The 21,148-nt window shown below is 39.5% G+C and overlaps 1 non-coding gene across 1 annotated transcript; it reads right to left on the reverse strand.

Moving 5' to 3' along the window:
• Positions 1 to 623: 623 nt before the first annotated feature.
• LOC132435675 (U6 spliceosomal RNA) lies at positions 624 to 730 on the reverse strand. Its single transcript, XR_009521618.1, has one exon. It is a non-coding gene; the product is annotated as a U6 spliceosomal RNA (small nuclear RNA).
• Between the last annotated feature and the right edge of the window lie 20,418 nt (positions 731 to 21,148).

Here is a 21,148-nt window from a genome sequence, read left to right on the forward strand (position 1 = left end):
TCTTTTTTTCATAATACTATCTTTGTACCTCCTCTTTCTTTGTTTCCTCATCTGTCTTATTAAGAATTTGTTAACTTATTAGTCTTTTCAGATAAATATTTTTGTTTTTTCAAATTATTTTTATTTTATTTTATTGGCTTTATTTTGCTCTTCCTTTTCTACCTGTTTTAGATGAATTCTTATCTCATTAATGAACACTTTTCTCATATTAGCCATTTAAAACTATCATTGTCCCTCAAAATACGGCTTTAGTTTCATCCCACAAGCTTTAATATAATGTATATTCACAATATTTCTGTTTAAAGTTTTTTCCAGTTTCCTTGATAATTTAGTATTATTTAACCCATAAATTATTTGTAACTTAAAACAAAAACACATTTTCTAGTTACCTTTATATTATTTATTTTTGTTTAATGATGTATTTAGCAGAAAATACTGTATGCTTTTTCTTTTTCTTTTGCTTTAAGGCATTCCATTTTGTTCATTTTTCCCTCATTCTCAATAGTTGCACAGAGATTGACACATAGAAAATGCTCAGTGCTTTTGAACACGTGAAGGGATTTTTAAAAAGAATTTTAAAAATTGCTCCTAATAATACAACCTCTGAAGAACACATCATATACAAAACTATGGAACGCTTCATGACTTTGCATGTCATCCTTGCACAGAGGCCATGCTAGTCTTCTCTGTATTGTTCCAATTTTAGTATATGTGCTGCTGAAGCAAGCACCAGACTGTATGCTTTTAATGTTATAATTTATATATATATATTTTTTCTTAAAGGTCTTATAAATTGTTAATTTTCATGAATGTTGGTGGATTAGTAATGCAAACTATTCATCAGTTGTCCATTAGGTCAATTTAGTTAAGCATATTGAAATCTACTATAGTCAGTTTTTTCCTGCTCATTATTGCAGAGTAAGAGAGGATTTTGTCATATATACCCCAGGTAATTTCCTTTTATAGTACTGTCAATTTTTGCTTTATGTATTTTGAGACTATTATATTTTATGCATAAAAATCTAGAATTGTTTTATCCTCCTCGTGAACTGAATGTTATCGTTCTGAAGTAACTTCTTTTTAATTCTATTAATACTTCTATTATATGGTATATTTTGTTTGATATTAATGTAGCTACATCAGCTTTTACATTCCATCCTTTTAAATCTGGCTATTACAGCATTTCCATTTCTTTATGTTTTAGGGTCTAATAATTTATGTCTTTAAATTGGATTCAGTTCATTTAAACTTATTTATTGTTCTTATGGGTGTATATAACATACATATATCTAATGATTGATTTTCTACTTACATCTAATCAGTTTTTATTTTTTTGCTTTTTTTAGGTGTTTAGTGAATAATTTTTAATTGAATATCCCATTTTCTGGATTTACCTGATTGTTTCCTTATGGTGGTTAGCTTATTCTTCTATCCCTATATTTCCTATAAACCAGATGTTATTCCTAAAGGTTTTAGGATACAGGTTAAATATTTTTGGCAATAATATTCCAAAGTCAGTGTTTTGTACTGCACATTACATCATTTCAAGGAGCACACAGACTGGGGCTATGCTGTTATCAGTGATGCTGAATGTGATCATGTAGTTAAGGTGGTGACTATCACATAGTTATTATCATGACATTAGTATTTCTCCATTATTAAAGAATATTTTTCTTTTTGCAAATAGCAAGTATTCTGTGACTATTTGGCACTGTGCAAAAATTCTGTTCCTCAACATTGCAGCTAGTGATTTGAACATTTGTTTATGATGCTTGCGTGAATCAAATATTCATTGAATGTGGCTAAATGATAATTGATTAATTTTATTGAGTTCCTTCTTTATTTAGCTGGCATTCTTTTGCTAAAGAAGAGCTTTAAAATTGGGGATAAAATGCAGGCTCTCCTATGAAGACAGAATAAATGCTCGTAATTCCCTTTTCTGCTAATTTCAGAGTAAGGGGTTGATGTAAGAATTACTTCCAGTGGAGACAGATTTATTTCTTATTCTTTCACTCTCTCTCTCTCTTCTTCTCTATTTTCTTTACAAGTATTATTGTGCTTATCATGTTCCTTCTCCAACCAAACTTTGCTCTGATCTGGTCACCGTCATAGTGACCTCAATTTCCCAGGCTTCCTTACCAACTGGCCTCCAGGTAAGTTCAGCCAGTATGAGGCACTACTAAAAGACTGGAGGGCAAAGGGAGAAGTAAGGCCAGGGCACGCCTCCCTCTTGCTAGGCCTCTTCCAACAGTGGTGGCCTCTCCGTGTGACTCCAGTTCCCTCTGGACATCTCTTCCCTCTGGGGTCCCAACTCATACAGGCACCTCAGTTTAGTTTTCTCTCCTATTTGTGGCTCTGGTTCCAGGCCCTGATAAAATAACATCTTTGTACTTGGCACTGTTGGGGTGTCATGGTGTCCAGGTTCTGCCAATTGAAAGTACTAAGAAAGGTATTTTTAAAGATCATGTGTTCATTTTCATTTTCCTAATTCAAGTTCTCCTTACACCCTTTCTTAACTTTTTTAAATTTTGTATTTTCGTTTTATGCTCTTACACTGAAAATTTTATTCCTAATAGCATTAACATATTGTCTAATTTTCTATGACTTACAACATATATTTTTATTTCCTGGGCAACTTTTATCTGCAAAACATAGAATAGTTTTAATATTAAAAAATGTGATATTTCTACTAACAGAAATAAAATTACTGATATTATTTAAGAGTTTTAAATTATCTTGCCCTTAAAATAATCCTACTAATAATGTAGAGTTTAGTTTTTTGTTTTCAGAACCTCCTGAATTGCTTATTTGTGGGATTTGTTAGTAGTTTGGTATATGATTATGTATTTGATTATATATTCATTTCTATTTGTTTTCATATTTATGGTAACATTTTCTTCTTTTTGACTAAATTTTATTTTCTGTAATATATAAAATGATATGGTTGGAAAAGCAAACTTTCCCTAGTATGCAGAAGCTCCAGTCCATGGAGTTTCCTTAATTCCCAGGATGAGAGGTGGTGCAGTGTGGGCTTACCTTCTTGGTCTCAATGTTATGACTTCTTGACAGGAGCAGAATTCCTTTCTTTTCTTTTCTTATAGCCTCATTCCTTCTTTTATAAGAGTATTCTTAATAGTACATTGAGAACTTTCATAATTGCATTACAAGAGGGTTTCGGGATCTCTAAGCCACCAAATTGCTAGAATAGGACCAGGCTCTCTCAGGACTGTGCCATAGCTGTCTCTAATCCCAGCGTCTAGGACAAACTCTGTGCTTCTTAGTTTCTTAATAAATGGCTATTGAATGAAGAAATAAACGGTCCCTCTCAAAAATAGATTTTTTAATCAATAAAGACCAGGATTTCTCAGCAGTGATGTTATCGATGTTTTGGATGGAATAATTCTTTGGTGTAAGGGCTGTCTTTTGCATTATAGGATATGTATATTTTTAACATCTTGACTGGAGTGTAATTGCTTTACAATGGTGTGTTAGTTTCTAATGCATTGTAGGCTATTTAGCAACATATCTGGCCTCTGACTACTAGATGCCAATAGTCCCAGTCATGGCCTTCAAAAATGTCTCCAGACATTGTTAAATATCCCTTGATGGGAAATCACTCCCAGATGAGAACCATTCATATTAGACTATTATAAGAATACATTTTGTTACGTTGTTAATGACAATGTTCTTATACTTTGAATATCAGAGTTTTAGTCAACATGGTTGATGTTTGTGGTGAAAATGAAGTTACCTGCAATGAATTCTTGGCTTGACTGAGTATCTCCTTGACACTTCATTGAGGAGTATCTATGCCAGAGAAAGGTATCCTTTTAAATCCCTCACAAGGGCTAAAAACAGCTCAATGGGCTTTAGGAAATATACTTTCCTCCATGTGACTGTGGTCAAGGCCAACTAATTTAGAGAACTTTCCTGCCCAGTGTCTTCCTGTGCTCTTCATTCTCTTCTGAGACAGTGTCCCCACCTTGTGTCTCCTAGCATAAGTTGACCAAGGCACCAATTTCCATAAGAAACTTAGTGTCAGTCTTGAATAAGCAGTTGGACCAGTTATAGGACAGAGATTTATTGGTTCTGGTGACAAAGGGAATGAAAACTCTTGCTGTGAAAACACTGATAAGCCCCATTAGTGAGGTTTGTACAGTCATTAATGCAGCTTTCACGTTTTTGCCAAAATACTCACTGTTTTCCTCCACTCAGTGCATCACTCTTTCTACTGACTGATATTTTTAAACCCATCAATTATTTAAGAGTAAGGGAAGCGTTATTAATATGTCAAAACTAAAGTCTTTTGGAGAAGATATTCCCTTCAGAAGAGCTGAGGGAAAATACATACACAGAGACAGGAACCCCTCTGCCTCTTATTAGATTGGTTAGCAAAGTACTGTTTTTGTTTCAACCAACAAACATCTTTTGAGAGTACATTTTTCACTTTGGGATACCAACAAGACATAGGGCATGTCTCACCAGTAGCTTGTCACTAGAATGACAAAATTAGAGCATTTTTGAAAGTGAAAGGGGAACTAGTAATAAATGCACTGGATAAAGGCATAACTAAGATTAATTGGCTCCAACTTTTATGATAAAGTTGGGGAAATAAGTCATCTAACTGACCAGATTTTTATGGCCTTGAACTTAGAGGTAGAACAGATGAAGCATTCTGACCGATTCAGGGCAGGTAGAAGAATGTTAAATTCCTGTGTGCTGGAAACAGGGTGGGAGGGGGAGAGAGAATTTGTGAAAGCTCTCAGAGCAACAGCTGGCATTGTTTGAGTACCGGCTCTATGTTATCCACGTGAAATAGAGCATGGACCCATACCATGTCTTCTAGAACTCTCATAAACTTCTAAGGAAAACAATTTTATACAGCTCGAATGCTGTCACTTAGTGATGCATTGCTGATATTGTCATTGAGGCTAGATCAGTTCAGTTCAAAGCTATTTACTGAGCATGTGGCCTGTGTCAGGTGCCTTTTGTCAGGACTCAGAGATGAAGAGAATGCTTCTCTTCAGGAAGTGGACACCCTGTGGGAGGAGCCTGCAGCGTAGGGAGTTTTCTCTTTGGGGGAGATTATAGAGTCTGTTTTAGTAAAGAGAGTGATTATTCTACTCATTGGATGCTAATGAGCAAAAGAAAGTGAGTATTTTACCTGCTTTCTGACACTTGTACTTTTTTACAAGCTAGGAGTACAAGAGTATTTGCAGTTGCTGTGTAATGGCAACCCTCGGTAAATACAGACGGCATTATACTATACTATCTCATTTAATCCTGAGAATATCATTTGACGCATGCATTATTTCTCACTTTACAGGTGAGAATACTAGGATTTTAAATGGCAGTGACAATTTCAAGTCACAGAATAATGTAACCTGAAACTATAAAGTGGGCTTAAGTTAAAACGCTTCCTGTGAGTTCATTCTGGTACCAATTCTATCTCTGTCCTGGATGATGGACAACTGACTGTGGACGGCTTCACAGTAATGGCAGAGGAAGCATTCAGGAGGTCAGTGATGCCAACCAAAACATAGGGCCGCTGCTTGTCACAGATGATGTGCGAAGTAGTCCCATTGTTTTATATTCTGTTCTATTAACTCTAATAAATTCTACTTCTTTTAAAGACAGGGATCACAGTTTCTTTGCTTCGGAAAAACAAAATGGTGAGACTACACTGAGTATTTCTGCAGTGTGAGGTAGACAAATAACCTGCATAATCCTGTTTACTTTGAATCTTGGGGACTGTGTTCTTCCATAGTCTCTCATTTTTAGTAATATGTATTATAATGTCTTAGAATTGAAAGAATAGGGGAAAAGGCTGTTTGGTCTCTATTTCTAATAGCAACACCATAAAACAAGACTGTGATACAGGCATATAATAATAACACGGGGATTCAATAGAAAAGGAAAGGGATTTGGGAATGATTTAGCAAAGGTGATTTGCATGGCTTAATGAGGATAGAAAATGACTTTCTGATATATTCAAAAAAGTGAAACGGCAAAGGAAAGAATCAAGACAGCAACCACAAGGAGAAATCATTAAGTTCTCCCTGGAAAGAATTTTGGTGGCATCAGAATCTTGACTAAAGAAAGGAAAAAAGTAAAACATATCCTGCCTTTCCTATATAAACTACACCACTGGGCAACCAAGTAGTAGATGAAAAGAAGTTTCTCTTTGTACTTCCTCCAGCTAATGCATGACGAACTAATGCCATAGTTAATGGAACTAGAAATTACACATCAATGGCTGCTAACCATTGGAGGGGATAACAATAATTATATTCCTCCTAGTGGAAGAAAACACTTCTAACTATGGAATAGTTTTTTTTTCCTTAATTTTTATTAGAGTATAGTTGATTTGCAATATTGTGTTAGTTTTTGCTGTACTAAGTGAATAAGTTATACATATATCTACTCTTTTTTAGATTCTTTTTCCATATAGGCCATTACAGAGTACTGAGTAGAGTTCCCTGTGCTACACAGTAGGTCCTTATTAGTTATCTATTTTATATATAGCAGTGTGTATATGTCAATCCCAGTCCCTGCCTTTCCCTCCAGTAGCCATCAGTTTGTTTTCTACATCTGTGACTCTATTTCTGTTCTGTAGATAAGTTCATTTGTACCATTTTTTTTTTAGGTTCCACATATAAGCGCTATCATATGATATTTGTCTTTGTCTCTGATATTTAGTGTGGTAATCTCTAGGCCCATCCGTGTAGCTGCAAATGGCATTATTTCATTCTTTTTTTGTGGCTGAGTAATATTCCATTGTATATATGTACCACATCTTTATCCATTCTTCTGTTGATGGACATTTAGGTTGCTTCCATGTCTTGGCTATTGTGAACAGTGCTGCAATGAACTTTGGGGTACATGAATTCTTTTGGATTTTGGTTTTCTCCAGATATCTGCCCAGGAGTGGGATTGCTGGATCATATGGTAGTTCTATTTTTACTTTTCCAAGGAACCTCCATTCTGTTCTCCATAGTGGTTGTACCAATTTACATTCCCACCAACAGTGTAGGAAGGTTCCCCTTTCTCCACACCCTCTCCAGTATTTATTGTTTGTAGATTTTTTGATGATGGCCATTCTGACTGGTGTGAGGAGATACCACATTGTAGTTTTGATTTGCATTTTTCTGATAATTAGTGATGTTGAGCATCATTTCATATGCTTTTTGGTCATCTGTATGTCTTCTTTGGAGAACTATCTCTTTAGATCTTCTGCCCATTTTTTGATTGGGTTGTTTGTTTTTTTGACATAGAGCTACATGAGTTGTTTGCATGTTTTGGAGATCAGTCCCTTGTCGGTCACCTCATTTTCAAATATTTTCTCCCATTCTGTGGGTTGTCTTTTTGTTTTGTTTATGGTTTCCTTTGCTGTGCAGAAGATTTTAAGTTTAATTGGGTCCCATCTGTTTATTTTTGCTTTTATTTTCATTACTCTAGGAAGTGGATCAAAAAAACCTTGCTGTGATTTATGTCAAAGAGTGTTCTGCCTATACTTTCCTCTAAGAGTTTTATAGTGGCCAGCTTTACATTTAAGTCTTTGAACCATTTCAATTTTATTTTTGTTTATGGTGTTAGGGAGTGTTCTAATTTCCTTTTCTTTCCATGTAGCTGTCCAGTTATCCCAGCACCAATTATTGAAGAGACTGTGTTTTCTCCATTGTATGTTCTTGCCTCCTTTGTCAGAGATTAGTTGACCATAGGTGTGTGAGTTTATCTCTGGGCTTTCTATCCTGTTCCATTCATCTATATTTCTGTTTCTGTGTTATTATCATACTGTTTAATTACTCTAGCTTTGTAGTATAATCTGAAGTCAGGGAGTCTGTATCTATGAAATAGTTTTACCATAAAATGGATATGCATTCTGAATAAGTCTTTGAATCCAAATACTAATTTACCAGAAAATCAGATAAGAGAGGAGCATGTTAAACTAACCATAGGGAAGCCCTCAGCAAAATATGGACAGGTGAGTCTACAGGATAAATGACTTGGTTTATTCCAAAGACAAATTACAAGAAAGATACGGAAGAGAAACCTATAAAAAGAGATTTAAAAGTTATATCACTGATTCACAATATGTGGATCTAAATTAGATCCTTTTGCAAACAAAGTGTAAAATTAATTTATGACATTTATAAGACAACTGAAATTTTGAACACTGAGAATATTTGATGATATTAAGGAACTGTTAATGTTTTATAGTATGATAATGGTATTGTGGTTAAGTTTTATGGTAATCCTTTTCTTTTAGAGATACGATCTACAATTTTTAAAACTGAAATGATAGGACATCTGAAAATTGCTTCACACTAATATAGAAGAGGTGGAGGGAAAAGATGAGATGAAAAAACAAGATTTATAATTGTCATGGACTGAATGTTTGTGTCCCCCCCAAATTCATTTGCTAAAATTCTAACTCCTAAGGTGATAGTATTAGTAGTTGGGGCCTTTGGGATGTACCTAGGTGATGAGGGTAGATCCCTCATGAATGGGATTAGTCCTAATGCCTTAATAGAAGGGACATAAGAAAGCTTGTGAGAAATAAATGTTTGTTGTTTAAGCCACCAGTATATGTTAATTTGTTACAGCAGCTCAAACCAAGGCAATAATTATCAAGGCTGGTGATGGGTAGATGGGAAGTGGTTACACAGTATAGTAATGCATACTATTTGCTTTTTTATATTTTTAAAGTTTTCAAGAAAAAATAATATGAAAAGTAATAAAGTTGTCTAAGAAAAGATAATAGTTGGGCTGCAGTGGTACTGAGAAAATTTTTCTGACAACTTCCAAGACTTAGCATCTCATTGGAGTAGAAAATCTGGGAAGCTACCCTCCAGAATTTCTACTTCTAGGATAAAGAAGTAAAACATAATAAGAACTTATTAAGGGAAAGGGTTTTGCAATTTGAAGCTTCCTAGGAATGTTATGATTTATATGCTGTTTACACTCTTTATTTTTATTAATGAATCTTCTAAATATTTTTGTACTAAGAATGTTTCTTAAAAATCTCAGCTGTTCTAGAACCTTATGAAACGGGCAAAATTTAGTCTACAACAAGGCAATGATTTTATGGAACTAATTATGGGAGCAGGGGGTGGGGACTGAAGTCAGATAGAAATAATGAAACATTTCGTGGACGGAAGTGTTCCAGTCCTAGCGTTCCACTTTATTTATATTTAACAAGTCCAACATGACTAAGGGAGGAGTGCAAAGCAAAACAGAAGGTTGGCTGGGACTGAATTAGCCCATTCAGGCAAATGGCAGTGCACAGGGGCTTACTCATAATGTGTAGGTCAAGGAAACAAGATGGAAGGACTTCTTGGCTTATGTCCCATACCATCATACCATGTGCATGCAAGAGTTCTCACTTTTGTCAGTTCTCTGCGTGAATTGTATCCTAATTTTCTCCTCCTGTATTTCATGGAGAATAAAAATAATAATTGTTTCAAAGACATGCATTCCTTTTCATCATCACTCCTCCCTGATGCTATCTACCCCTCCCATCCTGTTTCTACTACATAAACTACCATAGAAGTTCAGATGGTATTATCCCTGGAAGAGTCCTCAGAGAACATCTAGTGTAACTCCTTATTTCTCAGAGAGACGCAGTGTCTCAGGATGCTGGTAGCAGGTGCAGGTGGGTGCAGGGGTTGCAGGGGAGTGATTGAGGTCACTTGCCTGGTTATTGCACAGCTGTTACTGACTTTCAGTACAGTACTCTTTCTCCCCCATGCTTTTCCACATCTTGGGTATTATTCATCCCTTTTGTTCTGGAGTCCTAGTGATTATGGTGAATGTCGTTTAAAATCTGTGGTCCAGGATACTATGAATATAATCATTTATAGGAGAAAAAGGTGCTTTGTCCATATCCCCTCAGAATCCCCTTTGCTTAGATTGTTGAGGTGGGCCCTTTGCATCCTCTGCCCTTGACAATCCCTTTTTATTAACTGGGTTATGTTTTTATGTTTCTAAGGAAAGTTGAGATATCAATATTTATTAATAAGTATGGTTGGATTATTAATTTTCATGGAGCAATTGTGATTCATTTTGGTGAAGATCTCAGCTCTAAAAGAGAAACCAGAGGATGCTAATATTCCCACGGCTGAGGAATAGGCTATTTTCTTGCAAGTCTCTGACTAAACAAATGACATTTGGAAATTGTTTTTCTTAGAGCTGATTAATGCCACGGCCAAGAGTTATTTCTTGGCTGAAGCTTCTTGGCATATGGATCAGGCAGAGACATGGGGAATACTGAGCTACTTGGCACCCTTTTATCAAACTCTTCTTGACATTTTTTTTTTTTTTTTTTTTGCGGTACGCGGGCCTCTCACTGTTGCGGCCTCTCCCGTTGCGGAGCACAGGCTCCGGACGCACAGGCTCAGCGGCCATGGCTCACGGGCCCAGCCGCTCCGCGGCATGTGGGATCTTCCCGGACCGGGGCACGAACCTGTGTCCCCTGCATCGGCTGGCGGACTCTCAACCACTGCGCCACCAGGGAAGCCCTGACATATTTTTTGATTCAGGGAATATCCTCTTAAAGTTCACACTTGGGCATGACAGGTTGGAGTTGACTAAAATATAGATTCACAAGATCTCCTGGTATAAGAGACGAGTCTGTAGACTAGTTATTAGTAGGTACTTACTAAAGCAAGCGTTGCATCGTGGTGGAGAGCATGTGCTCTGGTACGAACCGGGCTCAACTCCTGATCCACAATTTCCATTTACATCACCTTAAAAAATTACTTTTCCTGCCTATGCCTCAATTTCCTCACTTATTTATGATAAGGGATAATGATAGCACTCATTTAACAGGGCTTTATCAGGCTGTTCTGAGATTTAACTGAGTGAATGCATGTAAGCCCTTAGAACAGTGCCCAGTGCATAGTAAGCGCTCACGCAGTGTTAGTCATTATTAAATACCTAGTCTTGTCAAAGCTGCTCCAAACCATCCTTTGCCACGAGGCATCTCTTGATTACTTTCTTCTAGATCCTTTCCTTTTCTCTTGTGCCGTGGAAGCATCAGGTGTTTAGAAGCTGACAATCCTGGCTTCAAATCCTGACAGTAACACTTAAACTAACATAGTGAATTGGGCAGGATACATACCTGCTTAAGCCTTTGTTCCATATCTATAAAATTTGGATAAAATAACACCTGCCTTTGTCGTAGAACAGAAGTTCTCAAGCCAGACGGCCCCTCAGTTCAGGCCACACTTCATCCCATTCATTATGGCTGACTGTGTCTCATCGTTCAGGCTTTCTGTACCTCCTCCTTGGAGGAGTTTTCTCTGACACTCGGCCTGTTTTCTCTTACTGCATTGGTTTTATTACCATCAGAACCGTCCTCACAGTCTGTAATTGTAGCACTATTTGTTTACTTATACTCTGTATCTTCTCAGACTATAAATGCTCTGAGGGAAGAAATGATGTGAAGTATCTAGCATGTTATCTGGCACATAGCAGGCATAGTAAATAAATATTATTTGCCTGAATGAATTTTCCTTAAGTGTCAATAAAAAAATAACTGAGGAAAATACCAACCCCCTTAACAATAGTAAGACTTAACTTGTGCAGCAATCATAAGGGATTGTGGTAAATTCACAGGCACCTCGCCAGGCTTCCTCTCTTCCCTGTAGGGTCCTCGCCAGCCTACACACACAGCTGGGGTCCCCTTGGTTCCTGCTTCTGGATATGGTGGATTTTCCCTTAGCCAGGACAAAAGGCTTAGGCTAAATTCTTCTGATTTCTGTCTTCTTATTCAGCGTTGGTTTCTGAAGGTCACACCAATTTGTATGGACATTGTTGATCAACAAAGAATAGAACCTCCCATTTCCCAGAACGTTTTAAAGTCTCTCTTCAGGGCTGGATATTCTTATTTTTCAAGGCTTCATCTCCTCATTGTATCAAACATGTTAAAATGAATTAATATCCTGCATTTAATACAATACTCTTACAGTAAAATATATTAGAAGAGATTTTTATAAATTGCTCTTGAAATGTTTGGCTATGACTAACATTTCATTTCTGATTTGCTGCTGAAAGAAAGAAAGAGAGACATGCGATCTATCAATACAGACAGTCTTATGAAGCAGGCATAGTGAATAAATAATTACACAAGTACTCATTAAATCAGTGCTTTTGGAGTTCCTGTTTTTGGATTTTGCTCCAGAAACAATTTTCATAAAACTTAACTTTAATTCTTAAAAACCTATGGGTTTATTGTTTAGAGTTTCTAGATTTATTAATTAGACAATGTTATTGGAAGGCAGTGTACTGTCTCACTTAAGGAAGTGAGCTGCGTTATGAGGTAACAAGTTTGCCGCTGCTAAAAGGATTTGAGCTGACTTCATGGAATGTTACTCCCTCCTTGGATTTTGTGAACCACACGGGACATATTTGGAGTGTATTAACAATCCTAGGCTGGAAAATGTCCCAAAATATCAATTCTCCGAGCTAAGGAAATACATGCATTTGGTTGATACGCTGAACTGTGTTGACAGTTTGACAGACTTGAGTTTGACAACTGAGTCTGTTGATTTTCCTGGCTCATCCTGCAGATGTCCGCTTCAGGTGCGTGAGGGTCCGCTTCAGGTGCGTGAGGGCCCTATTATATGTAACAGGAATTGCAAATGACTTTGAGCATGCAAACACACACAGACACACACACACAGACACACACACACAGACACACACACACAGACACACACACACACACACACACACACACACACACACACACACACACACACACACACACACACACACACACACACACACACACACACACACACACACACACACACACACACACACACACACACACACACACACACCAGAAACTCTGCAGAAGACATTCAGGCCCAAATTGAATTCTGTCCAAAAGTCTGATGTAATTTCATTGTCAGAATATATTCTATCAAAACTTTTACGGTTTCCTTTCCTCCTCAGAATGAAACTGTTTGGGTAATGAAGTCCTTTTTGGTTAATATTGTATCTATTGGGAGGGAATGAGTTTAAAGAAGTTTCTGCTGATTATAAGGGAAATGTGTGCCAGGCATTGGGAAACCCTCTGTGGGTGGCTGAGTGGAGTTAGAGGCACCAGCTCTGTATTTTCTAGGGTTCTGTGATTGCAGGTAAAAGGCTGCTAAATAAAAAAAGGGACATGGTCCTCTGGAACTAGGAAAGGAGTAAATGAAAGCTGAGGAGGACTCTCCCCGTCTCTCATGCCTGCTTCTCGCTGAACTTCTCTTTTCTCTCCCTGCTGACGGGCTTTCCCTGTGACTCAGTGCAGATGGCAGGAGGTGCCTGCCCCATAGCTTTGAGGTTTACAGCTTCTCCGTTCCAGATACCAGACCACACTGGGATTGAAATCTCCATCCACAGCTCCAAAATTCTAAACAATGGACTGGAAACTACCCAGTTCGTCTTAGGCGTCCACCCTCAGCCCAGTCAACCTTGTCCGTGGGGAGAGGATTTTCCATGTGAACTGATTGTAAGCAGCCCACTTTTATGAATGGGGTAGAAAGTTCCAGGGAAATGGGGTGTCTTTGGCTCACAGCGTAGAACTCCTTAAAAGATGCCCACTACTCTATCCTTTTGAAGTTGTTATAAAAATAATTGAGAGGCAGTTTACATTCTAAGAAAAAAATTCATTATAAACAAATCTTGTGCAGAAACACAGGTAACCAAAGCAAAAGATAATGAAAACTATCTTTATTTTGCCTGAACAGAAAATACAATTAAACTACTCCCTAAGTTAATAATAAACATAGTCTGTCTTTATCGAATGCCTACCATTTGCACGCCTTCAAGCATTCTCATGATTAAATACAAAATCAACCTGGCTTGTGTTTTGCCACAGATAAGAGTGTGAGGCAGGAATGACCCCTTGGGGAGACTTTCAGATGGAGGTGGCTGAACCACCGCCCCAAAGGATCACTCTGATGTGTGGGACACGCTCAGAGCTTCCAAAGACAAAGGATGCAAACGCTCAAGTGCCTACCGAATGAAAATGGAGTGAAGTTGCCTCTTGGTCACTGGGAATTTGATGAGGGGAAATGATCTCACTCAGCCTGTCCCACTGTGCTAAACTCTGTAGCCGCGTTAACCCCCCTCACCTCAGTTGCTCCCCCTAGCTTCTAATATTTCTAAAATACCTGGCCACTTCTTCACTTAAAATAGACCTTATCATTATCCTGGCAGAGTTACTGAAAAACTAGTTTTATAAACTATTCATTCTTCAGTGAAGAAACATTCATAAAGTACATTCATTTTTGGTTGCCCCTGGGAACAAGGATATGGAGAAGACACACTTCCTGCCCAGGAGAGACTCTACTGGCCCATTTTTTATTGAATTTGAACCAATTTTTATCATTATGATTACTACTTATTTCCTGCTAAGGAAAGAGTTTTGGAGAGAGCTGCAGGCTAGGGCTCAGCCTGGTTGGAAGCTGCCTCGGTTTGGTCAGATTCATTTTTGGTAGAGGTGAGTGGTTCTTACCATTTAATTATGGCTCTCCTCGTGTCTGCCCGTGTCTTAGAGTTGTGTGTGTGTGCACCTGCACGCACACGCTTGCTTTGGGTTGACATTAGGGCGTGAAGTTTTGCTTTCCCCAAATACCTGAAATGTTTGTTTTACTTACTCTCACCAACCTGCTATTCTTGACGAGGGTTCCTCAGGTCCAGTTGGATAAAAAATAAATTGCAAAGGCTTCTGGGATATTTTGTGATGCTTACTTTATAAGATCAGGATAAAATGGAAGACTCCTATTTGATGGCCAGCTTGTGACTCATTTAGAAAGTAGAGGAAATTAGGCTGGACATCCCTCAGCCTTATGTCTCCCACCCTGTTAAACTCATCTACAGGTGCACACAGCCATCCTACCCTTCCTTCTCTCCCACGTGAAGAGAAGCCTCCCTGCTTGTGCTCTGGACGTATGTGCTCTTGCAGAACTTGGCTCTCCCTGAAGCCTCACCTGGTGAAACACACAAATAAGACAATGTACACATCTGATAATATGCACAAGTCTCTTTCATCTTAAAAAAGAAAAGAAAACAAAAAAGGTTCACCCGTCTCTTCTGCAGCTCAGCACTCTGCACCTACTGCAGCTACATCGTTTCCCTCCCCTCTTCTCTTGGTTGCTGGCTCCCTTCCTGTTCAGGCCTCAATTCACTTTAATCCAGCTCTCATATCCTCATCACCTGACTGAAACTGCCCAAGCCAAAATCAGCAGTAACCTTGGAGTTGCCAAAAGAGACTTCTCCATCTGTAACCTTCTTGTCCTTGCTTCGGTCCTTAATACTTTTGATCACACCCACAATTTTAAACCTGACTCCTCCTGACCTTGGGGCACCACCCACTCTGAGTTCCTCCCTGCTGTTTTTCTCACAGTGACGTCCTGCTTGAGACTTCCTCGTCATCTGGCTTTCTCACTCCCCCATCATTCTACGTCTCCCTAATCTCTGTCTTTGTCCACATTTCTTTTCTGGTGCAGCAGACACATGTGTACAACTCTGGATATTTGGACTTCCCCACCTGGATACCCCATGAGTCTCAAATCAACATGACTGTCTGGTCTCATCCACCTACACGTCATTCTGCCCAGACGTGCTCGTCTTCCTGTGTTCTTAGCGCAGTGAACGACACTAATCTGAATGTAGTTTCCCAGTCCAGAAACTTTAGAGTCACCCATGTTTTCTTCCAGCTCACCCCAAACATTCAAAGTCCTTGTGGCTTATTTAGCTATCGCTTGTATCTTGCATGGATTATATAAACAACGCTAAGAAGTCTCATATCATTGATTCCAGTCTTACCCTCCTATCCATCCAACTGCACTGAAGCCAAGGTAATCTTTCTGAAACACAAACGTGGTGATGCCAATTCCCTGCTTAAAATTCTTTGAAGGGTCTCAGTAGTGCAGGGTGAAGTCCACGCTCTTTAGCATTGAATGTGCAGTCTTAATCTTTTTGCTTATGTCTCTAGCTTCATTTCCTACCAGCTCTTCGCTCTCAGATTCTCAGCTGTATGCTCTGTGGCTTGAGGAAAGCCAAATCTTTTTTTAAATTTATCTCCATCTTCTTAGTCCATAAGAGTTTCATTTCCTCTTACAGATTTGCCAAAAGCAAAGTAGCAGATCTGATCCCCTGTAATGCAGCCAGCCTGTAATGTGCTTCAGTATGAAATGCCTGTGCTTCTGATATCCTTGGTTACTTCAACTTCTCTATTCTTGCCCCCATTGCCCTGAAGGGGGTAATTCAGAGACTGGAGCATTGGCAGTGATTAAACAGGTAGGTTCTAGGCCTGGAGCCTAGCAGCTCCAATCCATTCATTCTTTTGTCTGGTCCTGTTTTGTTGTTCTATGGAACTGGAAGACTGGTTCCTGGGGCACCTGGCAATTGGTCAGTCCAAGCTCATGGTGGTTATTCCTCATTAACTGGCACAAGTATATAGTAAGGTTTCAGGTCAACACTGTTTTGCTATATGCCAACCCCCATGCGTAGAATTTTCTCCCAACTCCATGCTCTGTTTCTCCAATTCAGCACCTGGTGAAATTTCTGGCTTCCGGATGCAGCTCACATACCTCCTCCTCTGTGCCTCATTCCCTCACACCCCTGCTCTCAATGCCAGTTAATTACTTGCTCAGAGCTCACACGGTACTATGTACATCCCTCTAGCACTACGTTTAACCCAATGTGTGCTGAAGACCACACTTGTATCTGTTTCTCTCTCTGCCCTTGAATGAAGTCTTCATCGTCGGTCTCTGAGTTTTAGCCATCACTGTTTTCAGTGTCTAGCATGGTGCCTAGCATGGAGTAGTTGCTCAGTAAATGTCTCTGAGATGAACAGTGTATACCTACTTGGAAGAAAATAATGGAACATATTTATCCTATTGTCTAACTTCATTTACAAAGGCATTTCAAATAGAATCACAAGGCGTCAGAACAGACCTTTGAAATCACTAGGGAGTGGTGTTAACTGTTTGTCAATGAAAACCCTTAAGCAAATGTACGTGGATAAATGAAAGGAATATCTGGAAGATTCCACTGGAGCTGTTTTGGTTTCCCAGAGTTAGCCGATCCCTGTAAGCAATCCTAGATCTGATAAAGAGCCCTGAGCTAAACAGATTGGCTCCTTCTTGAGTCCCTTCCTGCTAGGCTGCCGTGGCTGTTTAAGGAGAACTCCCAGGCTTGAGTGACAAGTATTTCCCCAGGCGACAGCAATGTGGGACATTATTCAGTGGGTTTGCTCCCCTTTCATGCTCCTAGTTGATTGATTGATTGAAACTCTGGTTCTGTTGAAATCCCTCCCCCTGCTGCAAGGTGGTCTTAGGCACCGTACTGCCAACACTCCGCATGTCACAGGAGTCCCCTCCACTCCCAGGCCCCACTGTGACGATGTGATGGCTGACAACTCCAAGCAGAGCTGTTCCTGGCGCAATGCTGCTACAAGGACACGCGCCTCTCCGTAGTCTGACAATCCCTCCAGCACATCTGCCCTTTCGGGATTTTGCTTCTAGCTGTCAGCCTTGGGGTGGGCTCTCTTTCACTTGTTTCAGTAGATGTAGGCTGGACTCAGAGTTGGGGCTGCTGAGAATTCTTGTCTCTCTTCTTCCCCAGTGGTGCCGCTGTTTCCTACTTTTTGTTGAAGACTAGATAACGTTTCTCCAGATTTTATATTCAAGGGTCCAACAAGGTGGGTTTGTGTCTAAGCATCAGAATCCAGAGCAGAGAGCTTTGCTTTCCCTTCTTCTCCCTCATTTCAGGCAGGGGCAGGCATTCCCGCGGAGCTCCCCGCCAGCCCCGCTCTCTCACTCCCTCTCGGAACGCTCTTTCTTCTTCTCTCTTCAGGTTCAACCAGTGAATCATCTCAGATTTTGTGCTGCCCTTTGAGACTCACAAAACATTTGAATTTTTCAAAGCAGCTTTTGACTTTTGCCTTCTGGGACCTCAAAAGCCTCCCAGCCCCGACCTAGTCCAGGCCTGACATGCTATTGTTACCTCATTTACACTGCTGTCTGGAACACAACGCAGACTGCCTTTATCCTGCAGAGAGTGTGCATATTTTGAGAAAATTACTCAGCATTTAAATGTCAAGATAATTGAGCCCACAATCCCACAGATAATTACATAAAGGACAGAAATGAGGCATCGCCACTGCCCGTGCTGCAAGGGACCTTTGGGGCCAGCCCACACCTTTCACAGGTGGAGAGAGGAGAGGAGGCATTGCTGGGTCACATGACTGCACACGGCAGCTCCCACTGACCTCTCCTGAAGTCATATCTAAGGCCAGTTAGCACTTACACATCTCACCCTCTTAAAACCCTCCATTTCTATTTGTTCTGTTTTCAAAATTATCTTACATCTCCCTTATGCTAAGATAAAAGAAAAAAGGAAATGGATGTTGAATCTTGAGGAAATATTGTGATGCTCTTTGGGTCCTGACAAGACAGACACCTTGATTCACCTTTTCCTCATGGGAGGTAGCAAAATACCACACAGTTGTTTAAAGCCCATCTTGGAAGTGGATCCTGGAGGTCAGCAGCCTTTGGGCACTCTCTCCTCTGAAAAGACCTCACTGTGTTTCTGATGAGCTGGGGGACCTGACTCAAGCAGTGAGATGTTTTCCTGATTTGCCTTTTAGTGTAGCAGCAGCAGCAACTAGAGGTATTTAAAGGGTGAGGCACCAGCAAGACAAGACCATGGTATTTACACACAGGCTGGGGGAATAGTACGGCAGGAATGGAGAGAGCCCTGGGATTAAGGTAGCTTGATTCTTCGGGACTCTTTTACATCACAGAGGTCTTCTCCCAACTGATTTCTTTTCAAATAACCAGTTGTCTTGATCCTGAGCAGTAAAACTGAAACAACACTCGTCTGATTTTATTGTCATGGCAGTCGATGTAAAGTCGATATGTGCTAGGTGCCAAGGTGCATGCTGGGCACAGTGGGAGGGCAGCGCTCCCATAGGGCCACGTGAAGAATATCAGCAAAGCAGGGTACGTGGAGTCGGTAGCATCTTGGCCTCAGAGACGCAAAGTGCTTTGGCCAGTGAGAGAGAGTGAGATGTGCGCCCGGTGATTAGCACCATCTTGGACTTGAGTAGGCTTTCTGTGTTCTGTGACTTTACAGCCCTGGATATGATGGTACTTCCTCCTGGGGAGCTTTTCATCTCTCCATTGTCAAAATGGTAAAGGCTCATAAAACTCTTAAAGCTCACATAAATAAGTTCTCTTGAAGACACAGTTTGGAGCTGATCTGCTTGGTGGTAACCTCTGAACTTCCTAATCATACCGTCCATCTCCCCATTAGGTCATCAGTGACCAAGCTGCAAATTCTATAGGTCACTTCTTGAGTCTCGCTATCAGCAGTATTTGACCTAGTGGATTACTTGCCTTCCAGGACACCAGAGTCTCCTGGCTTGACTCATCCTCTTTGTCTTTCTGCTTCACAGAGTCTCAGCAACCTGAGCTCCAAAAGTTGCAATCTCCCAGTGTTCAGTTCTTAGAACTCTTAGGTTTTAGAACGGATTAACACCAGGGGGCACATTCACAGAGGTATCTACGTGCTCGGTACTCCTGGCGTTGTGCAGCGCCCTGCTATTCTGTATCATGATAGCAATGTGGACAGTGCTGGTCCGCAAACTGTTACTAGTTCACAGTGAAATAAGGACAGAGATTGAGAGAACACACCTAGAAACATTTAGAGCAGTGTGACATTGTTACTGTTCAGCACATCCACATCTGTAGTTGTTGGACTCTTCTCATTGTTCGTAGCCTGAGCAGGTACAGTTTGGGCATCTTTGAACTCATATGGTGAGTCACACTTGATGTGAGCTGGGTACCAGGCATATACAACAGGACCCTGTTGCTGTGTGTGATAGTTTAAGTTTAATTAGTCAATTGAAAAGAATATAATGTTGGAATCCCTTCTTTTTGTTGAAAGATAATTTAAATCAACTATAACATTATCAGATAAATTGTTGAAACTAACTACTGATGAAGGACTGAAGATGAATGTTGGAAATATGACTTCCTTTGTTTCATTTTGAATAAAAGTAAAAAATGAATATTCTGAGCCTGGAGAAATTGCTTTAAAATGTCTTCTTCCATTCTCATCAGCCTGCCTCTTCAACCATGAGTAATATTGAAACAAAACGTGGCAACAGCTTAGGTGTCCATTGCTCTCAACGAGTACTGTCGTCATCAATCCAACCTAGAGGAGGTATACTAACAGCAAGAAGCAAGCTCATTTATCACTTTAAAAAGTTATACATAGATATCTACAGTGTATGTTCCAGATGTATGTAGAGATTCTGAAAATGGGGAATCACTCTTTCATTAATCATGTTTGATTAAAACTGCAAAAGGATAAAAAGGTACAAGTGCAATGCTCTTATTAATCACCTATATCCATAATTTCAATGAACAATGTGTAGTTTTGGTCATCTTTTCTTTATTGTGTTTTATTCTGATTATATTACTGAAATGTAATCTTACATTTGCTGAATCAAATAGTAAAAATGAGGGCTTGTATTTTGTATGTCTTTATTTTTATTCCATTTCCCTTTTTCAATAATTTACTTTTGTTTTCTTTTACAAAAGTATCAGTTTTTCAATAGATTGAAGAATATAAGAGATGAGATATGTACCTCAGAATTAATGCAGCCCCTGGAGATGGGCAAGTCCTTCTCTTTTCTATGTACACTCACTCCGGTGATGATATCATTAAGACTCATTCCTTAAATTCCACCCAAATGCCAACAACCTCTAAATGCATCTCTTCAGCACAGACGTCTCCCCTGAATTCAGCTTCACTTGTCCAGTTGCCCACTTGACATTTCCACCAGGATGAGTGACAAATCCAAAACCGAACTACTGATCTTCTCCCATCCCCACCCTAGATGCTCTATTTACAAACTTCATCATCTCAGTAAATAGAAATATCTTTCTGCTAGCTCAGGCCAAACACGCAGAGTCATGCTTGACTCATCTCTTTTTCTCACACTCTACACCCATCTGTACTGAAATCATGTTGGTTCCATCTGTTAAATATGTCCAGAATTTAACCATTTCTTACTATCTCCATTTCTATCACTCAACCCTAGCCCTTACCCACCCTTGCTTGGATTACTGCA

Source organism: Delphinus delphis, chromosome 12 (genome assembly GCF_949987515.2).
Source record: "Delphinus delphis chromosome 12, mDelDel1.2, whole genome shotgun sequence".
Lineage (NCBI taxonomy): Eukaryota > Metazoa > Chordata > Mammalia > Artiodactyla > Delphinidae > Delphinus > Delphinus delphis.